The 14,592-nt window shown below is 49.4% G+C and overlaps 1 pseudogene; it reads right to left on the bottom strand.

The window, feature by feature from the left end:
- Positions 1-580: 580 nt before the first annotated feature.
- Positions 581-14,511, bottom strand: LOC135974258 (octanoyl-[acyl-carrier-protein]:protein N-octanoyltransferase LIPT2, mitochondrial-like; annotated as a pseudogene).
- Between the last annotated feature and the right edge of the window lie 81 nt (positions 14,512-14,592).

The raw sequence follows: 14,592 nt of genomic DNA, 5'->3' as shown, positions 1-14,592 counted from the left end.
AATCTCCCTGGACACTCAATAACAGACTTAAAAGTGGCAATTCTTCAACAAAAAAAACTTCAAAAACAGACTCCAATGAAAAACTGCAGAACTGGAATTAATTTGCAAACTGGACACTATCAAATTAGGCCTGAATAAAGACGGGGAGTGGATGGGTCACTACAAAAACTAATTTCCCCCTACTGTTACTCACACCTTCTTGTCAACTGTTTGAAAAGGGCCACCCTGATTACATTGGCCTCGTTACCACTACAAAAGTGATTTTTCCTCCCTTGGTATCCTATTGTTGAGAATAGCCCACTTCCACTTTAATTGAATTGTCTTGTTAGAACTGACCCCCCACTTGGTAAGGCAACTCCCATCCTTTCATGTTCTGTGTATATATTCTGCCTACTGTATTTTCCACTCCATGCATCTGATGAAGTGGGTTTTAGCCCATGAAAGCTCATGCCCAAATAAATTTGTTAGTCTCTAAGGTGCCACAAGTACTCCTCGTTGTTTTTTTTAAAGACCCATGTATACTTAAAGACACAGCAGCTCATTTTTACAAAAGCAAGAAATATGTTTCAAATGCGAGAAGTACAGTTTGTTACACTTATTTAATTGGTGATTGGAAGATGGAACAAGCAAGCTGGATTTCTAGTAACACCATGAAAGCACCAAAGAAATATTCACATTTCCACAGGTAAGTGAGGCACTCGGAGCTCTTTATCCGATAGATTCCTCATGGGAAGCACTGAAACACTTCTTCAAAAGCGTCCAGAAAAGGCTCAGTGATTTCATCAACTGTGACATGTCTCTGGAGTTCTTCGCTCAGGGAGGTGACACCCATCCCTTCGAGTCCACAAGGAACAATGTGATCAAACCACGTAAGATCTGTGCAGCAGTTCAGCGCCAGCCCAGGAGAGGTTATATGCCTTCCACAATGGACACCTGAAAAGCAAAACATACATGTCACCTCGTTCAGTGCTATGTACCACACACCACCCCTCCCCCAAAGTCATCTTAAATGTCAGATTCCAAGGCCAGAAGGGACCATCGTGATCATCTAGCCTGACTTGTATAACACAAGCTACAGAACTTCCCCCAAATAACCCCTAGAGCAGATCTTTCAGAAAAACATCCAATCCTGATTTAAAAATTACCAGTGATGGACAATCCACTACAGCCCTTGGCAAGTTGTTCCAATGGTTAAATATCCCCTTCACACTAAGACTCCTATCCACCTTACCACATAAGTTGCCCAGCTGATGAGGCACCAATGCTGTAGTGTAGCGAGGGCGCTGAGACCATAGCTTATCACATTCACCAATACGGTCTCAATGTTTCCTTGTACTCCCCCACCATCTGTTATCTCATCTTACACGTCAACTGTAAGTTCTTTGGGGGCAGAGACCTGCCTGTCTGCACTGTATTTGTGACTGGGGTTCCCAGGCTCTAATATAATACAAATCTAGCTCAGGGCACTGGGCTCATTGTTATTGCAGAGACATGCAGGCATGGTGTGCAGTCCCTCATGAGGAAGTGAAATTCTTGTAAATATCGGCTTGTTAACCAGGCAAATCCTGCCTATTAGCAGGATTGGCTCTGGTAGCGAATGAGGACAAAGGACAGCATGATGTGCATGTTCACAGTCATACATAGTAGATCCCTGATTTTCCCGCTTTGCACTGCACAACAGGAGAGCTGGGATTCTACACTACTGTACTGTGACCATTGTTTTTAGAGAATCATAGAGCTTTTCAGTAGCAGAAAATTTCCAGGAATTATTAAGGCCCACGTCCTGAAAGATTTACACATGTGCACAATTTTAGTCAGAGGAGTAATCCAATGAGATTACACACGTGAGTAATGGTACACACCTGCAGAAATCTTTCCAGGACTGAGGCATAAAAATGTAGTTCCAGTGATTTACAAGTAACCCCTAAGATTATTAGAATTGAGATTAGTGTGCAGGGGGAATCTCTATTATTTCAGTATGTGGAATGCCTTTAGCCACACTCCATGTATAATCAGGTCACACTCTACCTGCTATTTTCCATGGATCTTTCACACAGCAGCACATGAAAGGAGAAGCAGTTTAATAAAGGCTACGCTACGGCCTTGTCTCTGCTAGAAAAGGATCTGCCAGTGTAACTATACCAGCAAACCATCTTAGTGGAGGTGCCGTTTGTACCAGGAAGAGTGCATTTGCTGGTATAACTTATATCAGTTCCCTAAATGAAATAAACGATATCAGCAAAAGCATGGTTTTACTTGTATAACTGCATCTACACTTGTGCTTTTGCCAACACCATCAGGTCAGTTATGGGGTGTGATTTTTTCCACGCTTGATAACATAGCTACACTGGCAAAAATTTTAAGGGTAGACCAGGTCTACGCTAGGAGCTATGCTGTCAAAAACCTCTAGTGTGGACATATTTATATTGGTATAGAAGTGCTTATTGGATTTCCCTGACCGGGATGAACGATACCAGTATAAACACCATTATAACTGTGTCTATACTACCGCTTTACTGGCATATCTACGTTAGTAAAAATCACACCCCAAACCAACACAACAATGCCAGTAAGACTCATTAGAGCAGACCAGGCGAAGCAGAAAAGCATGGCCTTGATCCTGCACTGAAAACCCCATGGGTGGATCCCTACATCCGTGCTGAGCCCCACTGGAGTCTATGCGGTTCATTGCAGCATCAGGGCTTGTGATCATAAAACCACGAACACTGGTGGGGCACTTGGGCGGGTGCAAACCCTGAAACTACTCTTAACTCACTCAAGGCTGCTCAGCCCCATCTCCTGCCAACTTCCCAGGAGCTCCCCAAGTCTCCACTTGTCCCCTGATCCTCTACCTCTCTGCTGCTCCCCATGACCTCCTTCCTTCTCCTCAGGGACCCCCTGAACCCCTGCATCCCCCGACTGCTACCCCCATTTCCCCTGCACCCCTCTTCCTGTCTCCTCCACAGGGACCCTGAGCCCCCAACATACCCCAACCCCCACCTCTCTCCTGCCCCCCATTTTACCCCCACTCCTCTTCCTGTCTCCTCCCCAGGGACCCTGAGCCAACTACATCACCCAACCCCCACCTCTCTCCTGCCCCCCATTTCCCCTGCACCCCTCTTCTTGTCTCCTCCCCAGGGACCCTGAGCCCCCAATATACCCCAATCCCCACCTCTCTCCTGCCCCCCATTTTACCCCCACTCCTCTTCCTGCCTCTGAGCCCCCCACATACCCCAACCCCCACCTCTCTCCTGCCCCCCATTTTACCCCCACTCCTCTTCCTGCCTCCTCCCCAGGGACCCGGAGCCAACTACATCACCCAACCCCCACCTCTCTCCTGCCCCCCATTTCCCCTGCACCCCTCTTCTTGCCTCCTCCCCAGGGACCCCGAGCCCCCCTCACTCCCTTCCTGCCCCGGGACCCCCCGAACCCCCCACTAACCCCACCCCTCTCCTGCCCCCCACCCCTCTTCTTGCCTCCTCCCCAGGGACCCTGAGCCCCCCACATACCCCAACCCCCACCTCTCTCCTGCCCCCCATTTTACCCCCACTCCTCTTCCTGTCTCCTCCCCAGGGACCCTGAGCCAACTACATCACCCAACCCCCACCTCTCTCCTGCCCCCCATTTCCCCTGCACCCCTCTTCTTGCCTCCTCCCCAGGGACCCCGCTCCCCTCACTCCCTTCCTGCCCCGGGACCCCCCGAGCCCCCCACTAACCCCACCCCTCTCCTGCCCCCACCCCTCTTCTTGCCTCCTCCCCAGGGACCCTGAGCCCCCCACATACCCCAACCCCCACCTCTCTCCTGCCCCCCATTTCCCCTGCACCCCTCTTCTTGCCTCCTCCCAAGGGACGCGAGGCCCCCTCACTCCCTTCCTGCCCCGGGACCCCCCGAACCCCGCGCTTCTCTCAGCCCCCCGCCTCCCCCCGGATCCCGGCCCGGCGCAGAGCTGGCGGCCCCGCAGCCACACGCCGGTGGAGGGCGGCGGCAGGGCGCGCGGGGCGGGCAGGCCCAGGCGGCGGCAGAGGCCGAGGCGCCGCGGGTCCAGCACCGGGTAAGCCAGCAGCTGGCCCGGGCCGTGGAAGGTGAGCAGCGCCCAGCGCCCGCAGCCGCCGCTCCTCGCCCGCCGGGTCGGGGCCGCCCCGCAGCCCGCGCGTGTACACGGGCCCCGCCGGCTCGGAGAGCAGCAGCCAGCCCGCCGCGCCCGGCCCCACGCAGCGCTCCTGTGCCGCCAGCGACTCCGCGTAGGGCAGCCGGCCGGGCCCGCATCGCCCCGCCGCTGCCGGCCAGAATGCCTGCCTGGCTGCCTGGGGGAGCGCGGGGCGGGGGGCGACTCGAGGCGGGGCTGGGAGTGGGGTAGGGCAGGGTGGGGTAGGGCTCAGAGGCGGGGAAAGGCAGGGTGGGGTAGGAGGCAGAGATGGCACTGGGGTGGAGGCGGGGGGAAGGCAGGGTGAGATAGGGCTCGGAGGTGGGGTAGTGCTCAGAGGTGGGATAGTGGAAGGCAGGGTGGGGTAGGGCTCAGAGGCGGGGGGAAGGTAGGGTGAGGTAGGGGTCAGAGGTAGGGTAGGGGAAGGTAGGGTGGGGTAGGGGTCAGTGATGGCACTGGGGTGGAGGCGGGGGGAAGGCAGGGTGAGGTAGGGGTCAGAGGTGGGGTAGGGGAGGCAGGGTGGGGTAGGGCTCAGAGGCGGGGGAAGGCAGGGTGGGGTAGGGGTCAGAGATGGCACTGGGGTGGAGGCGGGGGTGGGGTAGGGGGCAGGGGGTGGAGCTGAGGTTAGGCTGGGATGGGCTGTGAGTTGGGTCAGGTGGGTGAGGGGTTGGGGTGGGGTGTGGGATGCGGTAGGGGACAGAGGAAGGGTAGGGTGAGAGTAGAGGTTAGGTGAAGCTGGGGATAGGGTGGGATGGGGAATCAACGTTGGGGTTGTGTGATGAAGTGGGGGAATTGTCTTGTTTTTTTCTTGTTTTTCCAATGGTTTGCATGCAGAGGGGGCGGGACTCAGTTTCCCTGGGTGTTACTGGTTTAACGAGGTGATGGGAGAGGGAGTTTGTTGTTACAGAGGACCAGCTAGGGAACTTGGGACACCAGCCAATGGCCTGGAGAATGGATACCCCAGCGACTGGCGACCTGGTGACCCAGAGGCCCAGCTCAGGAGTTGCAGCCAGTTCTGGCCAGTGGGAGGACAATGGGCTGTAAAGAGAGGACCCCCGGTGACCTAACAAGCTGGTTCCAGCCAGAGGGGGCCAGAGGATGGAAGAGAGGAGAGGAGAGGAGGCGACTCTGTTTACCTGGAGAGAAGACAATGGACAGAGGCGGGGCTTGAGGGTGGTGATATCAGATGCCCATCTGGGAAGCAGGAGGGTTCTGGGCTGGAGAGGGAGAGCAGGCAGAGCCCACCTGGATGCAGGGGAGACTTGGATGTGCTGTGCTGAGGGAAGCCAGGCTCGAGGGCCCTAAGCGTTTCCTGTGCTATGTTCAGACGCTCAATAAACCTTGTTGTTTTACACTGGCTGAGTGTCACTCCAGTCTAGAGAACAGGGTTACATTATTCCCTTTGGGGAGTGGAGGCCCTGGGGTTCCAGAGCGAGTGGACTCCTGAGGGGGCTCACGGCAAGAAACAGGTGTGCTAAGGCTCTGAGAGGTGTGGCTCCAGGAGGTGGAGGGGCTTAACCCCCGAGAGAGAGTGGACCCCCGACAAGGGCTGGCACACTGAAGGGGGTTCCTCCCAGGGACCGCACAGGGCCAAGAGTGGGCACGATCTGTGAGTCCGTGACAGGTTGATTTCACATAGAATAGGGATCTGATGCATAAGGAAGGCAGGGGTGGGAGTCTGGGGGTGGAGCAGGAGGTGGGGGGAGCAGGAGGTGGGGTGGGGTGAAGTTAGGTAAAATGTAGTGGGTTATTCTGTGCTCTTAGCCCCATGCCTATATGCCAAGTGTGTGACCCATCAACAGATGAAGCTTTGCTTTCCCCACCATTGCATCACCTCTCTTATTATTTAATTTAAGTGGAATTGATGCTTTCCAGTGGTTTACATGTAATGTCCTTTTAACTGACTCTGGTGAGTTAGAGTCATAGAGATTAAGGCCAGAAGGGACCATCAGATCATCTAGTGTGACCCCCCTGTATATCACAGGCCACCAACACCACCCAGCATGCGTATACTAACCCAGCAACCCAAATTAAACCGAAGTATTCCAGCCCACTGGAGACTAGACTGTTATGTGCCACAGGGAGACAATACAAGGGACCAAGATGCATCAGTGCCTGAGGCCCCTGCAATGGCAGGGACATGATTAAGTGAGATAGACCCAGATATAACTTTGGCAAGTGACCCTCATTCCACGCTGCAGAGGAAGGTGAAAACCCCCCAAGGTCACTGCCAGACTGACCTGTGGAAAAATTCCTTCCCTATCCCACGTATGGCAATCAGTCCCTGGGCATGTGAGCAAGAATAGCACCTGAGAGAGCGTGCTTGGTGCCGCCCACCTCAGAGCCCTGGCCCTCCTTATCCAGTGTCCATTTCCAGCCCAGGCCATCTCTGGTGCTTCAGAGGAAGGAGACAAAAACAAATAAACAAAACAATAAAAAAAACCCAAAACAGAATACATTGGGTGGGGGAGAAAAATAATCCCTTTTTGATCCCTACAGGTGGCTGGCTGAAACCCTGATGAAGGAAACATAAACTGGAAGTGAGCCCTGCCCCTTACCATCAGAAGCAACCCTGTCAGACAATTGCACTCATAAATTTGTCCAGCTCTGTCTTAAAACTCATGAAGTTCCACAACTCCTACTGGGAGCGAGCTGCCCTGGAGATTCTTATACAGTGCACAGCCCCTGTTCTGTGCTCCATTGCACATTAGAACAGTACAGAGAATGGCCAGCAAATCCTAAGAGCAATCCCAGCAGGCACAACTAGTGGGTGCATGGCACATGTGTCAGGTTATGACCGTGCTAGCAGCACAGACTGCTGTTGGCACAGTGCAGGGCCTGTGACTTGTGCAATTGTAAGCCCCGTGAAATGTAGGTTTCATTTCAGGCAGAAGTAAGGAAAGGAGCTTCCCAGCCTGAGAGGGGATATTCCCCACATGACATTTAGTATAGCTTAGTTAATGTTTTTTTTTTTTTTTTAGAAGGCAGCAAAATATATTGTTTGAGTTTTTTCTTAAACAAAAACAAAACTGCAAGCAGCTCATCTCACAGCAACAACTCTACAGCAACACTCCAGTGTTCCCCTTACCCAGCATTCACAAGCACGCTCCAGGAACATACCAACCTGTGATGAGTAACCCTACCATAATAAAACCAGAGCAAAACTCCCCAGCACTCATGAGCAGCCTTAGAATAACAAACCCATTTGTACAAAATGGAGCTAAAGAATTTTAATAACAAAACCAAGTCTAGAATTATATTGTAGTTAAACTTACAAATGATTATTGTGAATCATAGAAGATTAGGACTGGAAGAGACCTCAGGAGGTCATCTAGTCCAACCCCCTGCTCAAAGCAGGACCAATCCCCAACTAAATCATCCCAGCCAGGGCTTTGTCAAGCCGGGCCTTAAAAACCTCTAAGGAAGGAGATTCTACCACCTCCCTAGGTAACCCATTCCAGTGCTTCACCACCCTCCTAGTGAAATAATGCTTCCTAATATCCAACCTAGACCTCCCCCACTGCAACTCCATCCTCCTTGTAACCCCACTTCAGGTAGTTGAAGGCTATCAAATCCCACCTCACTCTTCTCTTCTGCAGACTAAACAACCCCAGTTCTCTTCCTCGTAAGTCATGTGCCTCAGCCCCCCTGATCATTTTCGTTGCCCTCTGCTGGACTCTCTCCAATTTGTCCACATCCTTTCTGTAGTGGGGGGCCCAAAACTGGACGCAGTACTCCAGATGTGGCCTCACCAGTGCCGAATAGAGGGGAATAATCACTTCCCTTGATCTGCTGGCAATGCTCCTACTAATGCAGCCCAATATGCCGTTAGCCTTCTTGGCAACAAGGGCACACTGCTGACTCATATCCAGCTTCTCATCCACTGTAATCCCCAGGTCCTTTTCTGCAGAACTACTGCTTAGCCAGTCGGTCCCAGCCTGAACCAGTGCATAGGATTCTTCCGTCCTAAGTGCAGGACTCTGCACTTGTCCTTGTTGAACCTCATCAGATTTCTTTTGGCCCAATCCTCCAATTTGTCTAGGTCACTCTGGACCCTATCCCTAGCCTCCCGCGTATCTACCTCTCCCCTCAGCTTAGTGTCATCTATGAACTTCCTGAGGGTGCAATTCATCCCATCATCCAGATCATTAATAAAGATGTTGAACAAAACCGGCCCCAGGTCCGACCCCTGGGGCACTCCGCTTGATACCAGCTGCCAACTAGACATCGAGCCGTTGATCACTACCCATTGAGCCCGACAATGTAGCCAGCTTTCTATCCACCCTATAGTCCATTCATCCAATTCATACTTTTTTAACTTGCTGGCAAGAATACTGTGGGAGACCGTACCAAAAGCTTTACTAAAGTCAGATATATCACGTCCACCGCTTTCCCTATATCCACAGAGCCAGTTATCTCATCATAGAAGGCAATCAGGTTGGTCAGGCATGACTTGCCCTTGGTGAATCCATGGTGACTGTTCCTGATCACCTTCCTCTCCTCCAAGGGCTTCAAAATGGTTTCCTTGACTGGTCTGTAGTCCCCCGGGTTCTCCTTCTTCCCTTTTTTAAAGATGGGCACTATATTTGCCTTTTTCCAATAAGAGTAAATAGTTTTAATTATAGTTTGTTTTAAAAATCAGGACTAAGATCCTGAGTGGGTTGAAATTAACCATGTCGGGCCTTTAGAGAATAACCAAATGATCCAATCTTAGCTTTTAAGTACTATTCTATAAAATATTCCAATGTCACCGAACTGCTAAATGAGTCAATTATTAAAAACAAAATAAACTGTACCCAGTGAGCTCTTGTAAAGCTGTTGTTTCAAATTATCAATTAGATTAATCATATAAAAGTTACAATTCATGCATTTAGTGTTTATAGAGCTATCAACTGCATTAGCTCTGACTTTATCACAAATCTTATTTTCTGGATATCTACTCTTAGTAGTTCTAAACAAATTAGCTCTCACCTCAGCCAACAGCCTTTTTGCAAGTACTACAGTGCGGTTACTGTTGTACTGGAGAAATTGCAAGAAAGGCAGAAGTGAATGATAAGAGGCACTTTCTTCTGTTTACCTACTCCTTTGTTGAAAAGGAGTAAAGGTAACAAAGGTCTACAAGATTAGTGTAGCCTGGGAAAAAGCACCGTCAAATAAACACAGTCGTACTGTGCCAACGCTCGACCACATTTAGCCAGTTTCTTTAAACAACTGCACTGGCTTGCCTCCATTCAGTTCAGGATCCAGTTTAGTTCAGCACTTCTCTCTTTATCACCAATTCCTGATCTCACTAATTGACTTCAGTGGAGTTACTCGGGATTTACACTACTGCAACTGAGGCTATAGCGCTTCACTGTAGATGCTAGGTACGTAAATGGGAAAAGCCCTTCCCGTCAGTGTAGGTAATCCACCTCCCCCCGAGGCGGAAGATAGATCAACAGAAGAATTCTTCCATCAACGTCGCACTGTCTACACAGGGTGACTTAGGTCAGCTTAACAACGCTGCTCAAGGTCGTGGATTTTTCAATCCCCAGACCAATGTAGTTAAACTAAATTAATTTTCTAGTGTAGACCAGGCCTGAGATCAGAATCTGGCTTGCTGTGTCTGCCCTTAGCAGAAGAGATTTGCATATTGTGCCAAGATTTTGTGTCTGTCTGTCTGTATGTATATCAAGTTATTTCCTTTTTTGTGATTAATCATCAAATTTTTGCTGGACATCAAAGCCAAATGCTCTTCCTTTTTGACTTGCTGTGGTGGTGCATGCGTAAGATCAGGAAAATGGTATGTAATAGGTCTGGGATCCTTTGTAAATAAGAAGCCAAGAATTAGCTTGGTCGTATACTTACAATATTTACTGTCAATATCCGGCTTTTGAAGCCGAGAGGATATGGAGAATTTGCATGGAACACAGCAATAGATGGCTCAATGTTTCTCCAGATATAAGGGCATAATAATTTTTGTAAAGAGTGCGTACAATGTTGCATTTTTCCAGAACATGACTCACCATTCAGGGTAACTGCACCTGTATTTCTCCCCCTCCCCTGAGGTCCAGCAAGGGCATTCACTCTCGGCTTCCCCAGACTGTTGCCTGCGTCTCAGTCCCATTTGAGCCGGGTATGGGTCTGCTGCACAGTTCTCTGCCTTCACTGCAGAGACTAAATAGACTTGCTTGTTTTGTCTTCAGATACTGATAACAGAGAGTTGTTGCAGATATAAGGTAAAAAGCACGACAGTGAAAACATTAAAAACGAGAACAGAACCTCAACCTATACACATGCTAACATGCATTCTGGCAGGCCCTATCCTTCCAACCCTACACTGAGGATTGGGACCCTCTGTGGAACAAAGGTCACATCTGTTTGCTGGATCAGGAAGAAGACCCTGAGTCCATTTAAACCCAGATCATTTATCCAAAAGATTTCTCCTTGTCTCTTGGTCCCTGGAGAATCCAGTTTGAATTAGGATAGGCATATCTCTGCAGGGGGTGGTTTCAATTCTCCTGCTACTAGAGAAGATACATACAATGCCACAATAACATATACACAATTGCATTTTTAATACAATGTACAAAGGTATTTACCCTAATCCAGTAAGGTTTAGTTTAATTCAGTAAAGTTTAGCTTAATTCCATAAAGTTTGTCAGGATATTACAGGATCTTGTCAGTCTGCCACAACAGAAGCACACAATGTTATTACCGTAGTGCAGTGATTCTCAAACTTTCATACTGGTGACCCCTTTCACCTAGCAAGCCTCTAAGTGCGACCCCCCCATATAAATTAAAAACCTGTTTTTATATATTTAACACCATTATAAATGCTGGAGGCAAGGCGGGGCTTGGGTTGGAGGCTGACAGCTCACTACCCCCCAGGTAATAATCTCATGACCCCCTGAGGGGTCCCGACCCCCAGTTTGAGAACCCTGGCCATAGTGCCTTCATCTGAGTATCACAATGCACTTTACAAACAACCGTGCCTCTTGAAATCTCTATAATTGTTTTTTATTAAAATAGCGGCGTCCCATTGTGCTAGGCACTTTACCGGCAGTAGAAGTCCTTGCCCTGAGGAGCTTGCCATCAAATTCAAGACATGGATCCACAGAGTATATAACGAAGTAGGAAGGTATAACAAGTAGGAAGGAGCAGGAGAGGGAGGACAAGGGTCACAGCAATGAGAACAAACATTAATATAGGCCAGCTTTGTAAAGCAGGTATCCTCCTCATTTTATACAGCTACTAAATGAGACTCAAAGGGTGAAATCCTGGCTCCATTGAGGTCAATGACAGACCTAAACTGAGCCTCTTAAGAAGAATCCAAATCTCATTTTAAGAACATCACATCTGAGAAGTGTTGTGACTTCTTGACTCCCTGCACTCAAAGGGCCCCCTTTGTGCCACATTCCAAGCCTGGCAGAGATTCCAATTGCTTCATCCGTCTCTTTATTACTGTTTTTATTGTTTGTATTGCAGTAGCCCCAGACCTGGACTGGGCCCCATTGTGCTAGGTGCTGTACAAACACAGAACAGGAAAAGGATCCTTGCCTGAACGAGTTACAGTTGACGTTTATTTCGCCAACCAGAGCATCTTCATCTTTTTTTCCTAGCATGTTGGAAGCATGAAAGGTTTTGTATTAATAACCTTGGACTGTGAGATTCCTTTAACACACCTTACAACTGTGACCGTGTCCAGCTTCTCTCATGATTTCATGCACTGTGGTGCACTTCCTGTCTCCAAACTCAGGAACTGGTTACAGTGTGTTGGCCTGTGAAGTCCCAGCAGAATGGCACTTCTCTGTGAAGGACCCCATCTCCATTCATGGAGATACTGAAGATGCTGACAGCTAGTTCCAAACGCTGCTTTGAAAATTCATATTTTTCTCCATAGATTTAGGCCCAGCTCCACAAAGGTTAAATGCCTTTGTGGATTAGTGCTTGGCAAATATTGAACTACCTACGGCAATTAGAAATAACCATCCGGACTGAACGCGTAGAACATGTTAAGGGTCCTGGTGAGTTGTGATTAGAGCCAAAACCATTATGTACAGCATATTCATTGACCCAAAACTACATTCCTGAGGCTGTGACGGAAGCAAAGAAACACAAGGATATCCACAGTTAAGGCTGACCTCCAGGCCGCACGCACAGCAGGGTGTATTAAGGAAGTAGTTAAGGAAATTCCCTGCGGTGGCTGGGGATTGGAGGTCAGCCTGTGGAGTGAATTTCCTTATTTTTCTTTGCTGCCATCACCACCCCAGCAGACTTTTGATTCAATTAGGGCCCAATCCAGCAAGCTGCCAAGCTGCCTTAAATCACATTCAAGCCAATGGGATCTGAGGACATTCAGCATCTCACAGGATCGGGCTTTTTATGAATTTCATTCCGATCGGGCATGAGGTTCACTGCCTTGGAGACTGAAGTAATCTCTTTATTCGCCAAATAGTGGATCAATTTCAAAGAGCAAGCCACCCCACCCCCCGCCCACAGCCCTGTCAATGTGTCTCAACAATGACCAAGAGTCACCTGCTGTGGAGTCAGAGGGGAATTCACTTTCCATATCCAAAAGCCGTCCAGGGTACTGATTAATGCTAACTGTGGTGGTGTTTTTGTGATAGGTGCACCTGTCTGCATGGAACTAGAGTGAGACCCACCAAACTAATTTACCATATGCCACACTACAGACCAGAGTGAGGTTCAGATCCAACACCTGCAGGTGAAAGGCTCTGTATCTCATTACCAGTTCCCTGAGCCTCCCCTTCCCACAGACATTTGCACTGATGACATGTAGCTTTTAAAAATGCCTTTTCCCAATGTAATTAACGAGGTCTATTCCAGTCTTTGGGCTAGTGGTTTGTTATTTAATATTTGTATATAGCACCGTAAGTGGGGATTGGGGACATGTTTTGTCGATTTTGTATAGCACCGTAAGTGGGGATAGTGCTTTATAAAGAGAATAAATATATCCCCCATATTGCTCTGCACTTACTATCTCAGATCCTGATGCTTCCAAAGTAATGCACATTGGAAAACATAATCCAACTATATGTACAAAACGATGGGAGTTTTGCTCCCTTTGTCAACAGATCGTGTCCACATTCGGGGCACCATTGTTGACAAGATGAGCAATGCACTGTGAGTGTGTATCCCACAGTGCCTGGTGACACCATCTGTCGCTAGGTGTTGCGGGAAGGCGGAAACGGAGCGAGGTGCATCCTGGGATGTGCAAAATGTCCCATCATGCACTGCTTTGTGTCCCAGCCCTCCAATGGTTTCCGGCTTCCTTTTGCGCCGTTTTTCCAACTATCAGTCTTTGCAAGCGCGCGACAGCATCTGCAGTGAGAGAGGATGGATCCCGCACTTCTCTCCTATGCGCTGTTAGCTGTCGTGAGGACATTGCACATGGCAGTACCGTTACTCGCAAAGGTACTGACAGAGAAGGAATTGCAGGTGCCCGAGTGTGATATGGACAACAGTAACTTATCAATGCTTTTGGCATTCACAGAGCAGCTGCATACGATAGACCGTCGCTTTTGGGCTAGGGAAACAAGCCCTGGTTGGTGGGATCGCATTGTCATGCAGGTGCGGGTTGATGACCAGTGAGTACAGAACTTTAGGATGTGTAAAGCAACCTTCCTGGAGCTATGTGCTGAGCTGGCCCCTGACCTGCGGCGCAAGGACACCGGAATGAGAGCTGCCCTTTCAGTAGAGAAGCATGTTGCAATCGCTGTGTGGAAGCTGGGGAATCCAGACTGCTACCGGTCAGTTGCAAATCAATTTGGAGTGTGGAAGTCCACTGCTGGGGCTGTCTTCCTCCACGTGTGCAGGGCAATAAATCGCATGCTGCTGCAGAGGACTGTGACTCTGGGAAATGTACATGAAATAGTGTCTGGCTTTGCAGAGATGGGTTTCCCTAACTGTGGCGGGACGATTGATGGCGCACACATTACAATTTTAGCGCAAGATCACCTTCCCTCTGAATACATCAGTAGGAAGGGATACTTCTCCGTGGTGTTGCATGCGTCTGTGGATCACCGTGGGCGTTTCAGAGACATCAATGCAGGCTGGTCTGGAAAGGTGCATGACGCTCGCATCTTCAGGAACAGTGGCCTGTACAGAAAGCTGCAGGCGGGGACTTTCTTTCCAGACCAGAAGATCACAGTGGGGGATGTGGAAATGCGCATAGAAATCCTGGGAGACCCGGCTTACCCCTTACAGCCCTGGCTCATGAAACCTTACACAGGGCCCCTGGACAGCAGCAAGGAGCAGAGCAGTTGCTGCATGATAGTTGAATGTGTCTTTGGCCATCTGAAAGCTCGCTGGAGGTGTCTCTGTGGCAGGTAGACCTTACTGAGGATAATATTCCTGTGGTCATAGCCGCGTGCTGCACTTTGCATAATCGGTGTGAATCTCAGGGTGATATGTTTGCTGAGGTGTGGAGCACTGAGGCAGAGCG

This window comes from Chrysemys picta, chromosome 11 (genome assembly GCF_011386835.1).
Source record: "Chrysemys picta bellii isolate R12L10 chromosome 11, ASM1138683v2, whole genome shotgun sequence".
NCBI classification, from domain to species: Eukaryota; Metazoa; Chordata; order Testudines; family Emydidae; genus Chrysemys; species Chrysemys picta.
This window is presented reverse-complemented; position numbering and strand designations above follow the sequence as displayed.